The sequence below is a fragment of the Colias eurytheme genome, chromosome 3, assembly GCF_061535395.1.
Source record: "Colias eurytheme isolate Ceu_HAF_F1 chromosome 3, ilColEury1 Martin Lab GWU primary, whole genome shotgun sequence".
In the NCBI taxonomy this organism is placed as follows: Eukaryota; Metazoa; Arthropoda; class Insecta; order Lepidoptera; family Pieridae; genus Colias; species Colias eurytheme.
Genome location: NC_142982.1, coordinates 4,524,367 through 4,546,056, shown reverse-complemented (window position 1 = coordinate 4,546,056; position 21,690 = coordinate 4,524,367). Strand labels below are relative to the sequence as shown.

At 32.9% G+C, this 21,690-nt stretch overlaps 1 long non-coding RNA gene across 1 annotated transcript; it reads left to right on the top strand.

The window, feature by feature from the left end:
• The first annotated feature begins 1,988 nt into the window (after positions 1–1,988).
• LOC149909504 (uncharacterized) lies at positions 1,989–3,128 on the top strand. The gene is made up of 2 exons (XR_016458319.1): positions 1,989–2,030; positions 2,219–3,128. It is a non-coding gene; the product is annotated as an uncharacterized LOC149909504 (long non-coding RNA).
• Positions 3,129–21,690: the final 18,562 nt, after the last annotated feature.

Here is a 21,690-nt window from a genome sequence, read left to right as displayed (position 1 = left end):
AATAATTTGTAAGAATAATTCCAATAAATAAATAAATAATAAATAAACCTCACAATTGATTACAGATCATCTTCTGTATAGGCGATATTAACGCCGTGGAGTAAGGAGTAGGCTTTCGTTTGAAGATACGCCGGAACCTTTGAAATCACTACTTTTAAGTTTTAGAGGAACATGTGCAATCTAAACAGTTCTTAGACAATATTAGCTCTTATAGTATTGCGTTTTAAATGATCCTTTGGTGCTCAACAATTATTAGATGCTCCTTTCATTCTTACTTTTAAGATACAAGGTCAAGTTTATCATTTGATAGGATCCCTTTTGCCTGAAGGCCAACCTAAGTTTCTTTAAATATATTTTGTATTCGACTACGACGAATAATCGAATAAAAGAAATCAATATTTCTCGAATTTAAAACTGAACTCATTTCACAATTTTAGAACATGTTAATTCATCAGGTTAATCCGTATATATGCGTTTTAAATCGACATTAGAAGCTTTTCCTCAAGATGGTGATATTAATATAAAATTGGTATAAATGCCGATAGACGGAAGTCTATCAGCACTCAGGAATTCCCTGAGCGTGTTATAACGCCCAGGCCGCAGTATTACAATTTTTCCTACAGTAGGGCGACGAATGTATTTTCGCATAGCAACGGAGGGGAACTCGTGGGGGGTAAAGTGACGCGGGCCACGTACCACAAACATGTTTAGTTTGTGGTACCGAGCGCGAAAGAAAGTCATCGTGTTTTTAGTAAAGTTACTATGTAAACTAACGTAATTTATTACTTAGGTACATATTCTATAATGGTGCGCTCAAACTGTTAATCTACATTTAATTTAGATTATTATTTTAATTACTAAGAAATGTAGAATTTAAATCACATTCATTCATGTTTTCCTCAGATATTCGATGTCTATGATTTTCGATGATTTTAAGATTTTCTTATCAGAGTATTCAATTTTAATGTAGTTAAATTTTATAAGAGACAATTAAGAACATTCAAAAATAAAGTGTCACGTATTTTTTTTAAACGACGAATGACGAAAAACGACCGAATAGCGGACGAAGTCGCGGGCAACAGCTAGTGTTGAATAACTCCATAAAAGAGACATTACCTTTCAAATGTAAAGAAACTCTGTCTATTTTCTATTTATTTATTTAATGACAAGATAAGTAGAAATAACGACGACATTAAACAGTACTGCTATAGCTACCTACATGTAAAAATATACAGGGTGAGTGGTAAGACGTCAGACGCATTTTGACAGGAGCTTCTTCTCATGAAACTGTTGTTCTACAACTTTGCTGAATTCGTAGAAAAAAAATTGGACTTTGTGTGGAAATCGGTCAGCTGATTAGCGAAGTTTCCTTACAAAGTCCAATTTTTTTTACGTACAGTCTATGTAAACCTGGTCATATTTAATTACAATTTTGCATAACATTGTTCTGAACTTGCCTCTAGGCAGCTTTTTGTTTTCTATATATACCTAGTATACCTAGTGGTGTGCCGTGACTTCTCGCATCATTAAGCGGCACATTTGCATGGCGGCCGGCGCCAGTGCTCGTGAAAAGGCCTTTTCATTAGCAATTTTAAGGAAAAATTGTTCATCACAGCTGCCTTTGTTTTTAATTATTCATTTATCAAAAAGTTATAGCTTAATTATTAACATTTTTTTTATTTCCTCTCTATTTGCTGAGAACCAAGAAGTTTTATAATTATTTCGCCATACATATTTTGAAATGTATTTAGCAATATAAAAGATAACATAAAATTTAGAATAAGTGCACCGTACTACAACTACATATTATCCTCCTGAGACCCTCGGTGTCACCTATGATACTCGGGAAAATAATTTTTTTGCAACGCCATTTGTCGCGGTTTGTTTGAATCATTATCAAAATCACTTGAAACAGTTATTAGGCTATGCTACTAGGTGGCTACGGCTCGTTTTGGTTGGTCTGGGTTTTGCCTATCATAATTTGAAATTGAAGGTACGCAGAAAAACCGAAATGGCGAATTTGAGCAGAAGTAAGTATTATTTTATATTGTTTTTGCGTGTGTTTTTTGTTGTAACTATTTAGAATCGTCATTACACTAAACGTTCACGAAGTTATACTGTATAGATTATGCAATTAAATACATTATTTTGGCACATTTCTTTCGGTATCATAGGTGATACTTTGGGCACTCGCGTCTAAAAATCGTATCATTTTCAGGGTTGCGGGATGGTGAAATTATTCAGAATTTAATGAATTTAGATGAATCAGAGTGTGAAGATATAGATGAAGAAGACGAGGAATATCTAAATTTAGAGCAAGAAGATATCTCCGAGGAAGTAGTACCTCGGCCTTTAGACGAAAGTGATTGGGATTCTTCTGACGATGAGCCGCTTTTTTCAATTGCACGTGCTAATGCTACGAGAAGGTCAAGAAACCGTCCTTTGAGATGGGATCATACCCCAATACAAATACCCCATTCGAGGCAGAACTGGTAAATGGACTGTACGAGTCATTTATCATTTCTTTGACTTTTCCGCTGCTGCTGCATGGATTCAATACCGAGAAGATGCGACCAAGTTTGGATTGCCACGGAAACGAATTAAGCAGTATTTAGAGTTCAAAATGGACCTAGCCAACCATTTAATCTACGGAAGTCAAACTCCCGCTCCAGAGTCATGTCCAAGTCCTTCGCTGCGACGCATCTCCCGTAATAGCCCTCGAAGTGGTACCAGTAGTCCTGGAGTATGCTCAGAGCCGGATGAGGATATTGTAGCACTACCTTCAAACCGGAAACGTAGGCTTGTGCAGCCTCTTCCCCATGAAGCTAAAAGATTAAAAGAAGCTCAACACTTACCAATATGCGTGAAGGGCAATCAAAACAATCGGTCTAAATGTAGACTCGATAAATGCAGCCAATTAACATTCGTAAAATGTTCTACTTGTAACATTTTCTTATGTTTCAATGTAAACCGCAATTGTTTTCTTGAATTTCATACCAAACATGATTAATTTTTAAGGTTCGTTGATCAATGTTTAAGGTTGATTAAAAGTCTGATTAAAAAAACATTCAATAAATTTTAATGCCTTTTAATACTATTATGATACCATAGTATCACCTGTGATACCCCCTATTCTGGGGTTTGTGGGAGGAGGGGATTTTTTTAAATATTTTTTCCGTAGTCTCTACATCAATATCAACCACTATTCCAAAAATCACGAAGATCCTATAACTTTTGGTGTCCTGGGTCTCAGGAGGTTATAAAATTCGTAGATATGGAATAGAACACAAACTAGCACTTAGTTGTTTCTATTTTTAATGGAAATTAAAGCACACAAACGTTACAAAATACCAATTAGAAATTTTTACATTCACAATTCTAACGCGCAAAAACAGTAATAACATTAAATTACGAAACATATTACTAGATTACAAAACAAGCCATTTGCTACTGAGCGAGCGTCGGCTCATCTTTGATTGATGTATGATGAATTGAATCAGATTAAATAAATTCGGGCTTCATAGTAGCTTCTTTCACGGCAAGAATTCTAATAGAACAGACGGCAAATCAATTCGGTAGTACCATCAATGGGGCAAGCTTGGTGGCCTGCAGGAAAAAATAGAGCTGCCGTTGCCCGCGATAAACTTTTGTACCTCTATTGTCTACCCTCTCTGAGGAATCAAAGTCCAAGCATTTGTTTTGCAATTGTGGATGCAAAACATCTTTGAATGCTCTGAATAAAATATACGGAAACGCAGTACCTAATCGCTCATTAATTACTCATTATTTTTTTTCAAAATAAACCCTTCTCTAACCTTCTTACATTGTTTTCACAATGAAGGAGAATGTATACGTGTTTATTCCGCTTAATTGAGCATAATTGTGATAGAAATAAAACAATCAACTATTTACACAAAAAAAAATCATTAGATACGCTTGGAAGACATTTTATATACCTATATGGTAAGGCATTTTATAAACATGTGAGGAGTTATAATGACGAAATCCAGCGACTGTAGAGATCTGCAATAAATTAATTATTCATGGTAATTTTAAGAATAACACAATTTACTTTTTTCATTATGTTTACATTTTGTTATGATCTTTTCTTGTACTCTACCCGTGTTTACTCATCACAATGATTTCTCTGAAACAATCAATGTTAAGTGGGCAAACTACAAACAAACATACGCAAAGTAAAAACGTAATTTAGCAGTAGAAGGTATGTTAATTGTTATTTATTACGTTTTTACGTTAGGTTAGATAGTAAGTAAAAAGCCGTATAACATACAAGATAAAAAAGAAAATGGTTAATTTTCTAAGTTTCAACAATAACACATTGTAAGTAGGTACTTAGTGGAAAAGTCCCATGTTTTATAATTTCCTCCGTTAGATCGTTCTTTCTTTATGGACAAGTTGCTGAAGCAACTGTCTGTGCTCTACCAGACCGAGACAATAGGTATTTTTTATCTCGTATGTTGCAAATGAACTGTTCAATGTTTTGGTGTTTCTTTAAACTTATTATAAAAAAATCACGTAAGTAGATAAAACTACATAGTCCATAGAGTCTGCTGCTTAAAGATATGTCATCAAAATTGTAAATATAATCGTAAATAATTATTTTATTAATAAAAGTTTAACAAAAAATATCCCTTAAAAAAGAGTTATGGAATAGGTAAGTTCTGCACAGCCAGTTGGTCTATGCGTTGGTCGGCGTTGGTTCAAACGCGCCTAGTCATGACCCACCGAATTATGGACACAAAGCGTCGTTGATACCGAATATTCCATATAAATATTGAGCTAATCGCCCTTTCAATGAAGCGGCCCGCTTTTTATTAATAATTGATCGCAGAGAGGCGAGTCATGCGCCGTATTGTGAAGATAGTCGAACATATTTTTTGCTGCGAGTTAACTCATTAAGCGAGCATATGACGGCGAAGGGGCGTGCTCCCGTGGAACTTGTCCGAAACTAATTTTCGATGGGCCCAAGCTATGCCCTGAATTGTGGAACTAATCTTTGTTTATGTTTACCTAATAATGCTTTTTCGGGCGACATATTGCCTACTTTCGTTAGCTTTTTTGTGACATAGTCATAACTCATAGTCAGTTGAGCACCCTTTTCTGGTGACGATGAAAGGTCAGACCAACATTGTATCATAAATAATTATATTTAAAACATAATTACAAAGTGTTTACGAAATTATTTATTTAGAAGCTTACCTAGAATTATGAATTATTATACAATTGTTATTGAAAAGAGCTTTGTGGTGGTTCATACAGAACAATTATTAAGTAATAGATCGGTACTCGCGCCATAACTTATTTACTCCTATGGATTAATATTCTCGAACAAATCAGTTAATAAACGTTAAACTTTTATTTAATGACAACAAAAAGTGCATAACCTACTTACGAAATATCAAAAACAAAAGATATCAACATACTACATAACGTAGCTACAAATATTTCACCAAAGAACAATGCTTACTTTCATTAAAAGCAATGTCTACTTAGTTCCGTTTATCCCACTTATCTAATTAAACATTCTCACAGTTTTCATAATACAATAACTTTTAATTTTTTAAAGTATTATGAGTGCGTCGCTTACAGGTGGTTAGGTTAACAGTATAACAATTTCGTGAGAAGTCGGTTAAAAACTGTATCATGACTATATTTTTGTTGCCTTTGGGGAATAGCTTTTATATTTTCCAAAATTTATATTCTATCATAATAACGTATTCATATTTTATATAATACATCAATGATAGAGATTTTAGTGCTTGCTCTACCGTCTACGTTGTAAATTATACACCAAAAATAAAATTGCCCTATGATATACGAAAAGAAATTTAATAGGTACCTACAGTATTATATTATTGTACTGTTATTGATTATAAGAATTGTATAGATATGTAAGGAAATTAAAGTGACCTGCAAAGAAATCACAAGCTTTCACGGTAATAATATATTTTATTTATTTTATTTATAACACTTCATTGTACAAAACAATATAGGAAATGTGGTACAAATTAGTTATATTTGATAGAGTTTGAGTTGCATAAAAAAGAAAACTATTTTACCAAGGCACTTTTCACTACACCAATTCGTAATAAATTAATGAAGAACTATATCTACTTCTTTTGTTTTGACTTCTAACAAAACAAATTTTATTGAACGGTCATAATTAATTATTGTTGACACTTGCAAATTGTTTGAACCAAAATAATTGAAACTCATGGTGAACATAGCAGCTATGCTTGCCATTGTTCGCAAGATGCTGCCATCCGATTAGCGTTATTGTTTCGAAGCGGGAAATGGCTAACATTCACTCCATTTAATATAATTGAGTGAACGAGAAACATTAACAATTATAATTATCGTAATGTAGATCTAAATACATGTATATATTTGGGTATAACAATGTTTCAGGCAAATGATTTTCTATTTTCAGTAGGTAGGTAATTTGAGCTGGCTTGCGTGTAACACTATTTGCATAAATAAATCGTATTAATTAATCATAAGTGTTGAAAAGCGCTGTAAATATTTGAAGGCGTTTAATATGATTTATGTTCAGCTTAAGCACATTTGTTGAAAATATTTGATTCGTACAAACGATCTTAAATGGAGTTCTTTGAAGTTTTATTGTAATAAAACTACCTACTACATATACAGATATTAGAAGACGTAAACTTTATCACTTCATAGTTCATAATTATAAAACAAAGTCGTCCGCCGAGTCTGTCTGTTCAGTCATCAGTGTTCGCTATCACTCAAAAGCGTGTTTTAACCCATGGAAAGCTCGAGGAAGGTTCTAGATCTAAAGGGTAGGTACACAATCGACGTAGGCGAAGCCGGGAGCTGAATACTAGTTAGTTTATTATATAAATAAAATAATAGATAATAATTAATAATCCATACACGATAAAATCTTTAATTGCACAGGTTGGTTTGCACACCTAGGTTGTTTAGAATGTTTTAAGTTGACGTCAATTTTATTCTTGCGAACTCACGCTCACCCTTTGTAGTGGAAATCACACACTTTTAAAATGTTTTATATAATAAGATATAGGCATATAAACCGGCTGGCCTGGCACCTAATGACGTGGAAAGTGGTCGGATGCTTCGCGATGAAAAACTGGTAAGTTTGAGCGCTCATTTTGTAAAACACTGGGTAATAGCAAGAAACAACCGTTTTACAATAAGTAATCAGTGTATAACAAAAACCTAAGCTATTAATGGCTGCTAGCGACTGAATTATTATTCATGACTTAACGGAGGTCTCACATTAACGATCATTAAACTTTACGGGAACTTATAAAGAATGATACATAAACATGATGTGCATCGTAATAAGATATAATTTGGATTTATTATCTGTTTAATTGGTAATGTACTATCTGGCCTTTACAAAGATAATCAACGTTTCCTTACGTAGGTACTTATATGTGTAAACAGGTACCTACTTAAACATAGGTATGATATGAACCTATGTAAATTAAGTAAGTTTATACGTGTAATTTTTTACGACAGTGGGTAAATACGTTAAGATCTCATTAAACAGCAATTATGTTTTAAGAATAAGTTTCAATTCATGTTTTTGTAAAAAAAAAATTATAACATACCTAAGTACATTTATGCTTTTAGAAACTTTTCGCAATGCCAATCGTATTATCTGACATAACAATCTAGGTATATAAATTCTCCTGCTTAGTTGGTACAAAATATGCGTTTTCTGAAGCCAATTGTCTCAATTATTTTAAAGATAATTGTTTAATATCGCGAGCTCAGCTAATTGTCGGCATACATCAGTAAAGTTTGTTGCTATATAATTAGCGATACTAAGTAATTGTTGTTATTGTGGTTCAGGGATCAATACGCAATATAATCGTTCAGAAGAATGTACTCAAATATTCAATTAAACCCAGTGGCGTAACTAGGGGGACAAGGGCCCTGGTGCATAGGGAAAGAATCGGGCCCTCCTCCTCCCCTCTTTCCGCGTAGTTTGAACTTATATTTGCCTTCAAAATTATTGATAAGAATAAGAATAGAAAACAGTAAGTGAACTTATCCCTAGTAGGCTAAATCCATACGTCGTCTCGATTAGAATCTCCATGTGTTTAATAGAAGAAAAAGGGAATAAATAAACAACGACGCACATGACAATATAGAATATTTATTATACAGATGAGATTAATTAATGGAAAAAACGATTTTTAACAGAATTCCCCGCCCAATTCACAATCTCTTGCGCGCTTTAATTTTTGCGAATTCGTCTATAATTTCACTCAAATCCAAGTTTGATGCCGCCTCATTTTCTATTGCAATCCATACTAATATTATAAATGCGAAAGTAACTCTGTCTGTCTGTCTGTTACTCAATCACGCCTTAACTACTGAACCAATTTGCATGAAATTTGGTATAGAGATATTTTGATACCCGAGAAAGGACATAGGCTACTTTTTATCCCGGGAAATAGGATAGGTTTTATCCCGGAAATCCCACGGGAACGGGAACTATGCGGGTTGTTCTTTGCCTGCGCGGGCGAAGCTGCGGGTGGAAAGCTAGTTAACGATAAATGTCGGAGGCGATCTTGTCGAATGCTGTTTCTTAAATAATTTTTTATAATCTTCAGTTTACTGAAAGATCTTTCTGCTGCCGCGGAAGTAACAGGAATTGTTTGAAACAGTAGCATCGCTGTATACACTTCCGTAAGGTCACATTCGAGCACGCCAAATTTTGTTATAATTTCTTTGCAAAGCTGGCGAATAGACCACGTCTCCATCAATTGAGGGAGAATCAGATGATATACATTAAGAAATTGGAGCGAGAAATGGGGTCCAATTATATCGCAATATTTCTTCTGAAACTGATCACATTTCTCGAGTAAAATCGTTTCATTCCAGCTAAACAAGTTTTTTGGCATCAGGAAGTCGAACGATTTACAAACTGCACTCATACCAATAAAACGCGCATCTAACTGATTGATTATTATGTCGAGTACATTGTTGAAAATAGTTACTCTAAAGGCTTCTTCCTGGTTTTCGAATCGGTGATCAGAAGCCAATTCATCGAAATGCTTTTTAGTTTTTCTTCGTCGCTTTTCTGGAAAGGTAGGATCGATATCGTATTTTCTCGCGGTTTCGGTGGCCTTGGATTTGAAGGACTCGAAGTCATTTCTATACTTTTTCAATTTATCCGTTGTTTCGTCCGTATTTTTTGATTTCGTCCAAAGTCGAATGAGGAAGCGCGGCTCGATCGGGCCGCACGATGTTTAACAGAATGGCGTAATTCATCATAGCGCGGCCTGATCGGGCCGTTCGGTGTTTGAGAGGGTAGTCAATACTAAATAAATAAAATAAATATTATAGGACATTATTTAATTATTTATTAGCAACACTGTAACCGTTGCTGCTGCGTAGTGCGTACAGTATGAAAATCGGTGATGTCATCTAATTTTGACAGTTGAACACTTTTACTGGAAACTGATGAATTTAGTGTGTCGAAAAAAATTTTTTTTTTAATTGAAAAAAAAATTTTTTTTTTCAAAGCTGAGGTTTGAGGGCCCCCTGAGCTCAGGGGCCCTGGTGCACTGCACCACCTGGCCCTATGATAGCTACGCCACTGATTAAACCGCATCCACTGAGCAGTTAGGCACGTTATCCGCCCATACAGTAATTTTCTAAGTCAGCACTTATGAAACATTATATGAGGAGGACTGTTTAAAACACAGATACTGAAATCTGAATTATTTCGATTCGCGTAGATAGGTATATAGTATACATAATATATCTAATAGCAATCATTGATTTCTTATTTCTTTTAGAAATGTATCTTTGCGTCAAATTAAACAGTAGTTAAAGAACCTAATTAATGATAATACATAACTTTGCACGTTTAAATCAAAGAAATTGTTTTCTATCTTCCACCGCAATTGCAGAGTTTATGATGCGTAAGAACGCAATTGAATGGCTAATTTATTATGAGCCTGGTAACTAGAAATATTGCATACTTCATTACAAGAACCGTCATAGACAAACATCGATTTAATATTCTCTTTTTTTGGATTCGCATAAAACGATATCCTGTTGATGTTTCCATTTTCTCACTTCATGCATCTTTGAGTATTGTTTTTGTCTACTCCTTATCAAATACCTTGATGGCTGCGATACGATTTTCTAGGTGCTGAAGTTATTTATTAGCACTGACATCGATCTGCGTTAATAGCAGTTGTAAATATTTTTGCTGTATGTGTAAGCAATAAAAAAAAAACGCTACGTATCTCAAATTCTATGTGCCTATTTTCTTTGAAGCTAAAAAAGAAATCAAAAAGTCCATAAAAATGTAAAAGCTACTGTTTCTAATAAAGAGTTAAGACGTACGAAACCAGCGCGATCTGTGACAGTCATAAAAAGTGACAATTAGGTGGTATTGATTGCCGAGTTTTTGTTAATAAAAAGTGTATTATCGAGATTTTAACATGGACCGGTGTCGCATGTCCCGTGAACGGGTGAGGTGAGGTAGCCGCACGACGCGACGGCTCGTCTTACCCGTCAACGATATATTAACCAATAGTTTAACTCCGTAATATCGATTTACAATTGCTCGCAAGTAGCTTCACTCTGTATTTTTATTTTATGCCATTTATTTTTTTGTGTTCGATTTTATACGATTCGTGCAGGAAATAACGAACTGTGGAAGACAATTTATTTATAGTCTTATTTTATTTTATATGCAGAAAAGACGCAAAATAATAATGAAAATAATAAATATCTAATTAAAATGAATTGTTAAAGTAACGGCAAGTGTGCATAGAAACAGTTTTTATATAAAAAATAGAGATAAAAAAATTTGGAAAATCCAAAAGTGCACGCCTCATAATTTTTTTTAATAAATATTTATTAATTATTATTTTTGTTTATTTAATAACAATTAAACCACATCGAATCAGACCCTGAAAAATGAAAGGGTTCTATTCCTGAGCATACTGAAGCGTAAGAGAAAAAAAAAGACTCGATTAGTAAAGTATTTCGGTCGCTATCGTGTTAACAAGAAAAAGGATCCGCACATACAGACACACGGACGTCCAAGACAGAACTTTTTTAAACTGTTTTTTAACTAGTTTAAATAACAAAAATGACATCAAAAATATCATGAACGTTAAAAATAGTGTTTTTTCTTAATATGTGTGTGTATGTATTATCTTACAAGTGCAATGTATGATACATAAAGACATTTTAAGTTTGAAAAATCAGATGTTTTGCGCGAAGTGACAGTAGTACCCACCTCAACGCTTCGCTTATGAGGCGTGCAATAAGGATTATAATTGAGATTTCAAAGATAATTAAATCATAATTTTTTTATAGAATAGAATAAAAAACGAGTTATTAACTTTTCTGAAATGAAAGTTATTTTCACATTTCTTATAAACATTGGTACATTTCTTGCGAGTGCCAGTAACAACGATCTGTTTATAAAACACAGGGCTTCGCAATTTCTCACCCTATCAAGGTTTTCACACAAAACTTATGAGTCTTAATCACGCTTTACAATTTAAAACCGGCTTATAAAAGTGGGAAATTATAATTTAAATAATGTATCGCGTCTCAGGAGGAAGTATAAAAATAGCAAGTACTCATTTTGCTTTTTAATTTAGCATATAAAATCATTTATGACCGTACACACATTCCGACACTAACATATGCATTGTTTTTGCTTTTAACGTAGTAATTAAGTACCTATTTGCGATGCTAAAATATTTAAAATATAAAACATTACGGGTTAGACGGCAGCATGTGAGCAATAAAAAGTTTTTTGATACGCAACAAAGCGTTTTATGACGGCGTATATTTTAATTGTTGTTCAATTAAATTAATTTTGCATTATAATATTAATGACTTTTTCAAACATACCTAACAAGCCTTTCGATGATTGTTGTTCTCGTTACTATTAACTTCAGTGAATGACGAATGAATGCAAAAATCATAATACATAATATTATTTCATAAAGACATCATAACTACAACAAAACCGTAACAGCGGCGTTTCGTCTCGCCCATAAATCTCGTCAAACAATGCAATAAGAAACGATAATTATTAAATTATTCATTAGTATATAGATGTTAAATAGTATGCAAATAATGTTTTTACCGAAAAATGGTGTGCAATTGTTCTAAATTACCAACAGATTTTGTTTTTAAATAAAAATATTAATTGCGTTTTAAATTGAATTAATTACATGTGATGATGATTCCGGAAAGTAATTAGTAAGATTGTTAGCTAGACAAGAGTACCGAAACTTAAAAAGAAAAATGTTTTTACGTACGAATTGAAAACATTAATAACTTCTTAAATTGACTTCGTCGCGTATCCTGGAAGTTATGAATTGATGAAGATTTTGAGTAAAAAAAAATTTGTCAACTCAGAATCGAACCTGCGACTTGTAGAACGCCTAAGCACAGCACATTAAGCGGTAGGTCGGCAGTTGATCAGTGTTTAGTCGAGATTACCGTCCGTTTACCCAGCGATCCGAAACGACCACAACCACACATATAATGTAAAAGTCCTCGGCATACATAATATTCATTGCAAAATTAACACGATACCTGTGTTAAGAAAGTTTATTAGAAAATTGAGTTATGCCCTGATAATTATACGCTGCAGGTTTACGTGATATCTTAGAAAATTCTTGTATTGTGTTCAGATTATTGATGACAGAAACTGTAAGCTCCAAAAAGAGTAAAAGACTCTATACAGTGTGGTTTTAAGGAAATAACTGAACACCAAATAAATGAAAAATGGGTTGAAAATTAGAAAACATAAATTACAGATGTTGGAATTTGGATTTCATCTATTATTATCAAAGCATCAAATTTGCTTGAAGCTTACTACATTGACAGAATTTTTTTCCCTTAAGATCCATTAAAAACGTGGTCACAACACGCTTGCTACAAAATCAGCGAAGCGTTAAATAATAAAATGATTAGGTAAATCTTTTAATCCGTTAAAATTTATTAATTTAGCGTTTAGTATCCCATAAATAAATCCCAATTAATATCTGTCAATTTTGAAGAGAACACACGACGCGCGTTAATTAGGGACGATTGGTCGATTTAAAGTCGTGTCTGTTACAGTTTTTGTGGATCTTTTTGTACGGTATAATGTTTGCGGTGAACATTTAATCCGTCGCCATGTTTATCGATGTTTAACCGGGTATGTGATCGCGTCCGGGTGCGCGGGAGCCGAGCTCTGTTCACTGATCCTGTGCATTAGGGCTGTATAAGTGTAGGTACATACTGTATAGCCTTTTAGAGTGAACTATCTAGTAACTCGTAAGGGTTAGGTTTATGTCAGAAACACATTAATGATTTTATGTAAGAAGAAATCTGTTCCTCTTAACCCATTGAGCCCCGAACGGCCCGATCGGTCCACGACACAATAGATTTTCTATTGTGTCTGTAATTCCGGGGCCTGAGTTATTAACATAAGTCTTCCTTTTTCATTTCCTTTAAGGTAGATACTGTGTTCAAGAAAGATAATGTAATGGAAGATACTGTCGAGCCTCTTATAATAAGACGGTAGATGTAGTGTAAGTTACGAATTACGATTCTGTAGTATAAGTTATTTTCCCATTTATTTAGTTAGACAGCCCTGATACTGTTGTATAGTTGTATAGAATCCCGATATGTGGAGAGATGGCTTTGAGCCATAAGGCCGCCGTTTGTACATTTTAAATGGTTTTGTTTTATGTACTTTCATTTTAATATGTTGTACAATTAAAAGAGTAAATAAATAAATATGTGGTTAGGACTAGTCTCAGTAGCAAAGTGATGGGTGTAAAATTTTGAAATAAATATAAAGAGCACAAAACTAGATGACTGAAATGTCTCTTGCAAAAGAATAACTCTACATTGTTTGATATCCTAACGGTATCTCAAATATAACTAAATCTGCTTCGTAATAAAGAAAGTCTGTGAAAAATATGAGGCTAAAAATAAAAGCAACAATTTACAATTAATTACTTTAATTGTTTAAAATTTTAACAAATATCACGTGATTTCAAGCGTGTAACGGAGGGAAACGCCACGTCGCAGACCCACGTGTAAATACATAATTTGAATAAAAATAACACCGTTCATATTTTGCTACAGAATAAAATTTAATAATTATGTAAAAATAATTTGCTATGAACACAAATATTACTTTAAACACAATTGTATATCTAAAAATTATGCAAATCACACAGACAGTTACGAACTGAAATAAGCGAAAAATAGATCCATATTTCTACTGACATTGTCTTATGAGTTTTTTTATTTATTTAAATGTCTTCTAAAATATAATGCTATAAAATATTAAAATTGAATCCTTATTATCTCACAACATTAGCCAAAGATCTCCGCATAGCTGTGCGTAACATAATCTCCTGAGAGCGTCGCGCGATCGGCGCACGGGCAACGAAGCGGCACCTTCCGTGGACTTAGAGCACCATTATAATTGTCACATAGCCGCTTTGCTCCACTGGTTTGCACATTCATATAACCTGGTTGGGTTCGATACGAAAATACATAGTTTATATTTGAGTTGTCTTCTTATGAATAGTGATTTAAGGTAGAGAAATGGTAGAGATAGCATTTGTTCCTATTTCTTTTCAATAAGAAGAAACACAAGGCAGCACACATTTTTAAGGAAGTCATAAATATTCAAAGTGTATTTTTAGAAATTACTGCGAAATAAATAAGGAACTGTATTTATTCAAATACGAAATCGTTTATCGGTTCTTTCATGTGTCTTAATTTGTTGGTGATATTATGTGACTCTATATATTACCCTACCTTTTTATTCTGGAGAGCAGGCTTACCACAATCGCAGCGAATCTTGATAAAAATTAATTTGCATTATCTTATTACATCGTGCACTCCTCGGTATTATTATATGCTTTCAATAGCTATAAATTGTGTATTACTTCATGCCTGACTTAAGTAGAGTGCAACAGTTAAACTGCAATACAGTTAAGTGTTAAGTTATTCACCACGTTGTCGCTATTCTAGTCAGCTGTATTATGTATTAGGTGTTACACTTAATTACACTCAAACATAATGATAGGTTATCCACTATTTAAGAGTGTTGCAATCGACACTGTAACGCATAATATAGACAATTATGTACTAAATAACAACGTTATTACTATTAGTTATAGGTACTTACTTAGTTTCGACATTTTTAACGTCTCTATATATCGTGCTTGACTGTAGCTCCATTTGTGTCTGTATATTATGGTGAACAGATATTTATATAAAAAATAACAATATAAAATTGGCTTATAAAATAAAGTTAGTCCTCTTCGGTAGGTACATATTTTATTCATTATAATGGCAAATACGGAGTGTGATTGTTTAACGAATGAATGTAAAATAAATCTATTTTATAAATCAACATAGGTATTATTGTATTTAGAAGGAAAAACTTGAATTTATTTTTATGCAACTTAGATTGATTTACTTCTAAAGAAACATAATTAATTATAAACGCATCAAAAGATAATGAGTAATAGGATGCGATAGATGCAAATTCAACCTCAAAAGCTGTTTTTTATTTCCTCTTTGTGTTTTAGAGACTGGTGTCAAAATAAATGTGTCTCTACTTCAGTAATTTGAATTGCCTTTAGGGCAGGGTAAAGTCAATAAAACGAACGCTTTATTTACATGATTTGTAAACATAAAAGGGTACATTTACATTTTGATTTTCGCAAGTGCTAGAGGGACTAACGCGGCATTCGCTCCCTAAAATTTTAAAACATCCATTTGCATATGCTTTGAGTACATAAACGACACTTCTGAAGCACTTTTCGGTGGGGGAAGGAGGGGGGAGAGGGTGGACTATTAAAATCTGTGAACTTACTTTGCGATGTGAAGTTTGTTTACGGACATTTTTAGGTAATCCTCTTGAATTCTCTTTATTGAGTCTTTTTATTATTTTACTTACCGAAGCAACTATGTATAAATAATTAATAGAAGTATGATGTTCAGTAATATTCTGTTTATTTATAACTCTTTTTAGATTATATTATGTATTGATATTAATATTATGATTAAGATATTATGTATCCGTGTTCTTGTCGGGGTTTTTATTATTTTAATAACAATTTTTATTTGAAGCTTTGCATTTACTCTACCTAGACTAAAGAAAATATAACACCATTAAATACATAAAGATTTACATTAAGGCATTACATAACTATTCGTATAATTGATAAAATCATCAGTACTCAAAGTAAAAGGATAATTTACATACATTTATAACGCTTTTTGTAGCAGGGGGTCGAAGTGTCGAGGTAATCAGTGTAATGGCAATCATGCAAATGTCGAGATCCACTGAAAGCTCCGACCGGCTTGTTTCAGGAGTTAAAATGGAGATCCACTTAGCGCGCTACGCAACTCACATACGCAATTGATGTTAGGCACACAGAATAAATGAACGGCAGACGTGTTACTTTAAACACGTGTTTGTATCATGACAATTTTAAATGACGAAATAAATAAGTACATCGTCGTTATTGAGATATTTTTAATGTCATAATTTATAATAAAGATTGGGTATTACAGTTCAGTTTTATTTGTTTACTAGCAGTCCGCCCGGCTTCGCCCGTGGTACATTTTACGTTTTCTCTACGTAAGAACCATCCTCGTACTTCAAGGAATATAATAAAAAAAGAATTAACGAAATCGGTTCAGCCGTTCTCAAGTTATGCGCTTACCAACACATTTTGGGATTCATTTTTATATTATAGATGATATAATTACTGAATATAAAAATACACAAACATATGAAATTGCTATTCTGCAGCGTTTGTACAAAAATGTCTGTCTAAGATATAGAAATTGTACTAAATTTTTTCAATTTATTGGAATATTTCATTACTATTTAAATAGCTTAGCCATGTAAGTAACAAAACAAAGAAAATTTTAGCAAAATTATAGCCCAGGTCACGAATATTCTGATTAATTATCTAAACTGCCAAGAATTGCGCATCTGTTTAATTCTCAAGTTATTCTTTGATCAAGCCACGAACGAATACAACATTACCCCACTCCTAACGAATTTAAACGCTGGCATAAACTGAACTGTATGCTGCTAATTGAGGATTTGTAACACGAACTCACTGCTTTGCTTTGAAGAAACCTATTAAGCGAAAGACGGCGAAATAATATATATTATATATTATAGAAATATTAAATGTAACGGTTACTAATGAAGCAACTTATTTTTATTGTAGTTTTTATTAATAGGATTTGTATATTATTTTGAGTTTATTAGGATTTAGGTAGTTCTAGTTCCACTAATATTTTCGCTTCCGTCTGCTTACAATGGGGCAATAAGTCGATATTATTAGGACACCTTCCATCCCTTTAAAAAGAAAGAGAGACAACCTATACAATTTCGAGCTATGAGAGTCAAAGAATATATAATTTGTACGATCAGGCACATCATTATAATGTAGGTATAGGCAGGCATAACTTATTGTAGAACATAAATTAAAATGTAGAGTCGAACTTAAACTTTTATTCTGCTATTTACTTATTGTGTGCCACCAGAATATTAGTCGTCGCATAGTAGATAAACGGAACATAATATTAAAGCTATATAAGTTATACCTACTTTTATATGTATATTGCGTTGCGTTTGGATATTGAATAAGAAATAATTGTTATTGAAGTTATGCGTTGCATTTTGTCAAGTTGTGAAAAACATTTTGATGAACGTTTAACTACTACTACCTACTACTTGAACATCATAAAGCCCTTTTTACCGTGTTAACGTACAATATTTCGAGTCAATGATTTCACACGATAATAGATACCTAATCTCCAAACGAGAATAATTTTCCTTTTACATTCCCGATTTTGAATAATTTTTCATCGTGATTCATTATCACTCCATTCAAATTTAATCAGAGAGGTATATTTTATTCTCCTTCCATTAAAGGGTGCTTACTAAGAGCAATATGGCCTCGTTCGCTTTCCGTTTTGATTTCGTATTCAGAACATGAAAACGGAGACGAGCTAGCGTAGGTGAATGTTTCTACTTTTAAATATTAAAATTAGATTATTGTATCGTGACAGAAACGGCATAAATTGTTGCTGGGTTTTATATTTGTGTGTTTACAAAATTCGTATATCAAGATGTTCATATGAAACTGAAATGCTTCTTTAATATTATGTTTATTTGCATTTAGCATATTTTTAACATCCCATTAACTCTAACACCAATGCCTGCAATTTGAGTAACATTAAACTGCAGACATAAAGATTAAAACCGGAAAGAAAAAATATGGTGCCTAGTGTTGAATGAATTTTCCTTTGAATTTAATATATATACCTACCCCTACCTACCTACTGTCAAATTCACATTTTCGTTGTATGATAATTTGAAAGGCGTTTTCCTTGAAAGTTTTCAGTAGGTATTAGAAATATTAGAGGTAAAGCTCTCCCTCGTGGGTGTGTCACTCAACCACCTCTAGGCTCAAGTTAAACGGTGCTAAACGTTTGGGCGGCCCGCCCTTAGTACATTACGTCGGATATAACTTACTAAAGTGATTCTTACACCCTTCTTTTAGAGTTCATTTTTGTTATTTCTGTGTTGGAACTTCGTCATTATAGAAATTGTCTATCAACGTATATCTTAAACGGTATATGGTTAAAAGAAAGGTATAGGTATAATTGGCGTAGACGTTTAAATTCTGCTTTGGGATTTGTTTCATGTCTATAAATAATATAAGATTGAAAAGTAGATACATTTATTTTAAACTATTACCTACATCTCAATGTTTTATTATAGGTGATATTTACTCAGTTGTTTATTTAGTTCTTCTTAGATAGAGATAGTAATAAGATATCTTAAAATATGAACTATAAGTATGAATGTTGTTTTTTTTTAATATTTTGGGAAATAATTATAACAATATCTACGTATATTATATTTAGCAAGACTCAGGCGAATGTAATTAGTTATTGAGTATGTATTTATAGATATATGTACATATTGTGTAAAAATACGAAGCGATATGGACAGTGGCGGCTAAGCGTCGATGGTTTCCCAAGGGAGAAGATTAATAACCTCCCGATAAGTCGTTACAGGGATGTAGTTGTTCTTTATTTTGCGTGTAGTGTTAATAATTGCACTATAATTGACTAACACATTGTACATGGGAGTAATTCGTTTTGTATATACATTGCTAACTTTAATAGATATTTATATATCAATGTACTATCCTTACATAGTTTTTTAATATAAAAAAATATAAGAATAATAAATAACCTATCTATTTATAATATTATAAAGCTGAAGAGTTTGTTTGTTTGTTTGTTTGAACGCACTAATCTCGGGAACTACTGGTCCGATTTGAAAAATTCTTTCGGTGTTAGATAGCCCATTTATCGAGGAAGGTTATAGGCTATATTTCATCACGCTACGGGCAACAGGAGTGAAGCCACGGGGGTGAAACCGCGCGGAGCAGCTAGTCTATTTATAATATTTTGCTAATTTCAATTTGAGTGGGTGTGTCAAAAGTCAAAACACATGTGTTCATATTTAAATTATTAGATATATTATCATATGACGCCGAAAAACTCAGCAAGATAAATTCTCAACGTGCCTAAAATTAGGTAAATATGAACCTATCTATGTCCCTAATCTAAAAAAATCAACTATAGTGTGTGTCAGAATCACCGAAGGCACCTTACTAGTTACACCATGTTATTATTTTTTATATCTATCATTCTTAAATACAGCTCCTCGTTACATTAATATCTATAATAATAATATACCTATGCAAAATATAGGTTTTTATGAGATGCAATAACATGCTGTAACTATTTTATGTGTTTAACCGTATTTGAGTACATATTATGTGTATGATTATTATCTAAGTGCAGCCCTGTTTTTCACCCTGCTATGCTTTGAGCAGACTAGATATAACTTTTTGCATAGTCAGGGGTGCAACACTTATAGTTACACAAATAACAAGGTTTCAAATTCTAATGAAAATGTATAATATAATGTATATTTCTTGCGTTTGGATATTGAATAAGAAATAATTATTATTGAAGTTATACGTTCTTCAACAATAGGACTGAATAAGTTTGTAGGAATATTATTCAGTTTTCCCCTGTAGGTATATTATGAAAAGGAATTTTCTATTTAAAGTGCAGATTCTATACCTCAGACGTCTCTATATGAATTAATAACTCAACCGTTGTACAAACCAAATTATTTATACATAATTTACACATTTTTTATTGGGTTCGAATATAAAACCATACATTACTCGCGATATCAAAGGTTGTGCACATCTGAGAGCGAATTTTTTGCACGCCTAGTTAATAAGCGCCTACTGGCTCGTGAAATATAACAAATTGCGTCTCCACCCTCCCTGTCTATTGCCAGCCCTCCCACTTTTTGACTTAACCTTTTTCGCGCCACACCACTTTAGATTTGTTTATTTTATACTATGATTAAAAACCTATTGATTTCATCTTTGGTTAGAGTATGATGAAAAATGTAGAGTTGTTCTTATTTACGATAAATTTAAGTAAATAATGAAATAGGTACCTAAATGTAAATTCAGTGCTAAGCGTCTTTACGTAACGCCGAAGTTTTTATTTTTTCAATTATGTAACAACTATAACAAGTAATCCTTTTAAATACAAAAACGAAAGTTTTGTTTTTGAAAAGAAAACGAAAACAAAAGCAATTAACGAGTTCTTCCTAATTAATGTTGAAAAGATATGACGTCGCAAGTATCTACAATTAAACAGTCTGGCATATTCTCGTTAAGAATTACAGTCGTTATACGCAATCTTTCTCATCATTGTTTGGTTTACGCAAGTTATCTTTTAAAAAGTGGTAATTATAAGATAATTGATACGATAATTTACTGTAAAATTTACCCGGTACACATGTAAGAACAATATCTCTAATTTGCTTTTGGCTCAATTATTTACGCTTCCTTAATTCTTGGGCGGGTTTAATCGAATCTCGCTATCAGTAAATCAGTTACGATAGTCCAATCAATTTCGTTAAAGGATAACTTTATAAAAGCATCTGAGCCTTAGAAATTGGGAAAGTGAATTAAGCGCCCCACAAACTGGTTATATCAATCATAAACTTATTCGATTAATTACGTTTTGCGGAGTTAATAGCGACATCTAATATAGAGTTTAGAGATGTGCAATTAGAAAGTCGATAATGGTCCTATAGTATTATTTTAAATACTAATAGCGTACTATAGAATCAGATATTATAGTTGATACTTTACTTGCGTATAATGAACCTATATCTAATGAAATTCATCACTCTATGTGGCCATATTTTTTTTAATTCGTAAATAATTCCGTTACGCGTTAGGTACTATTTGAAAATGCACAATAACGTATTAATATTACTTAAGAAAAGCAACAAATTTATATTCAAAACAATATTCAAACATTAAAACCCAATTCAAAAGTATATCGCATTATTCCACAGTCATTGAAGCTCACGACCCAAAACGACGAGCGCGGATGGAGTAGAACGGTAGTCAATTACGATTCTCACCTGTAAGTGTCAAATGACAGGGTTAGGCGGCGATTACAATAGAACCATCGATAATCATGCATTACATCACTGTTGCCCGTTTCGGCGGTGTCATTAGG